This window comes from Erinaceus europaeus, chromosome 18 (assembly GCF_950295315.1).
Source record: "Erinaceus europaeus chromosome 18, mEriEur2.1, whole genome shotgun sequence".
Taxonomy (NCBI): domain Eukaryota; kingdom Metazoa; phylum Chordata; class Mammalia; order Eulipotyphla; family Erinaceidae; genus Erinaceus; species Erinaceus europaeus.
The window spans coordinates 59,270,139-59,272,433 of record NC_080179.1 but is presented as its reverse complement, the minus strand read 5'-3'; the positions used below and the strand labels follow the sequence as shown (position 1 = coordinate 59,272,433).

The 2,295-nt window shown below is 43.3% G+C and overlaps 1 non-coding gene across 1 annotated transcript; it reads right to left on the bottom strand.

Moving 5' to 3' along the window:
* Window positions 1-1,305: 1,305 nt before the first annotated feature.
* On the bottom strand, window positions 1,306-1,439 carry LOC132534525 (small nucleolar RNA SNORA70). The gene has a single exon (XR_009546228.1). It is a non-coding gene; the product is annotated as a small nucleolar RNA SNORA70 (small nucleolar RNA).
* Window positions 1,440-2,295: the final 856 nt, after the last annotated feature.

The window sequence follows — 2,295 nt, the reverse complement described above, 5'->3', positions numbered from 1 at the left end:
TACCTTAGTCTGACAGGCTGTAGACTGTATTCATCTATGAGCTGAGGTTCAATTGAATTTCCTACCCTGCAACAGAGGGAGTAGCAGATCTAAAGTCAACAAAGTTGTTTGCTGTGTTAACACTAGCAGACCTAAACCCCAATTTCTGTGGCCAAACAGGAATTCTCTGAAAATTATTGTCTGCATGCATTTTCCTCCTCTCCATCACTGCTGGCCATGCACTTGTTAATTAATCAACTGGTAGCTGCGCAGCCCTGGAACCTTCCACACTTGACACCTGCTTTGCTCTGGTGGCAATCAGATCTACATGCCTGCTTCTTCACTAAAGTCCAGCTGTACCACAACTCCCAGAGGTTGTCACCAGCCCTTCTCCTAACCTTCTGAGGAAATAGCACAAACTGTAACAGCTGGGAGTATAATTCAGCTTCTTGCCTGGTTATGGCAAAGTGGACTCTAGAACCATCAAAACTTTTATGTTGAGGATCTGTATCCTGCTAGGTCTCCCTAGCCAGAATACATCTTGACTAGCTTCCACAAATAAACTCAACAGCACATTCAGATTACCACTTGGGCACTGCTGGTACAACTCTCTAGTTCCTTTTCTTCACTATCAGATTTCCAGTGATTGAGTCTCACAGATTGCTCTGAAACCCCTGTAATTATGCAAGATCAAAGGACAGTGCTCACAAATTGACCCATAATGCTGAAGAGCTTGATTGTCCTCCTTTCCTATTAAAGAACCAGAGATTTAGAGGAGACCTCTCACTGATGTGCTGCACTGCCTAGAGGTTGAGGGAATACAGTCAACATGTGAAGTGTTTGTTTGTTTTTATAGTGTTGATGGGATTGAACTCAGGAATTCACACTGTACTCTCTTACTGAGACACCTCCAAGACTCAATTTTTTTAAAGCAGGATCTTGATTTGTTGTAATTGATTAAGGGACACCTTTTAGGCTCTCAGGAGAGCAGGGCCCGCCACTTGTCCAGGGGACCGAAGTTGGGGGTGTATTTGACTCCACAGCCATCTGGGATGAGGCGCTTTTCAGCCAGCATGTCTTCAAATTCATCTGCGTTAAACTTGGTGAAGCCCCACTTCTTGGGAGATGTGGATCTTCTGCTGTCCAGGGAATTTGCACAGGGCCTCAATCACATGCCTTTTGTTCTGCAGCTTGGTGCAGATGGACATGATGTCCTGGCCAATGTGAACTCTGACCATGGTTCCCAAAAGCACCTTGCATCCCTGTCTGGAGCCTAAGGTTAGGGAGAGCAGGAGGTCAGTCATAAAACAAACTCAGAGTCGGAAGGGCTGTCTCCAGGGTCCCTTAGGGCAGCCTGTACAAGCAACAGGCTGCATACACCACCCAGGAGGCTGCTGTTTGCAGTCACTACACACCGGGCTCCATGGGGAGTGCAACACGGTCGGCTTAACTGGCTGCAATCAATTCTTGTATTCTTATTTTACTTTATTTTTTATGGGAGAGGAAGTGAAGAGAGGTCAAAACACAGATCTATTGTTCATGGTGTTCTATTTCTTTTGTCTGTGTTGCTCTTGTGTGGTGCCAGTGATCAGATCCAGGTCCTCATGCTCGTGTGTGTGTGTGTGTGTGTGTGTGTGTGTGTGTGTGTAGCTATTTAAATATTTGCATCAATGTCTTTAATTAGTGGAAACCTATAGTATTTTGTAAAGATGAAAGTTAAGGTCAGAGATTAGCAAAATTTAATCTTAGAGTAATAGTAGCTCATGGGAGCTTATTAAAATGAAAATTCTAAATGAAGACTGAGGATATGTCTCCACACTGTGTAGTCTCTTTGTTAAAGGCTATTTAGAGTATTACAATGCATGCAAAGAAAAAAACCCTGAGAGTTTTTAACAGCACATCTGATGTGACTTATCAAAATGTTTGCTGCCTAATTAGACAAAAGACAGTTTTGCTTTAAAAGGTAAAATAAGTGATTGACAGTAGTAAGTAAGCACAGTGAGTCTTAAAATAGTGTGTTTTAACAAGTACATGTATTGATTTGATAGAAACTATGGCAATAAAACTGTTTGCAAGTGTGAAATGGCAGTATGAAACCAGTTAGCATGCTGTGCTGGAAGATGATACCCTAGCACTTTGCAGATCTTTCAGTGTGCACAGTCAACACTCCCACCCATCAAAACCAAAAGTCTAGCAAGCTACCACAAATATAAGAGGTGCTTAGAAATTTCTAATAGTCGGGATTGGGGCCTGATGGTGGCGCACCTGGCTGAGTGCACAGGTTGCAATGCGCAAGGACCCAGGTTCAAACCTCTA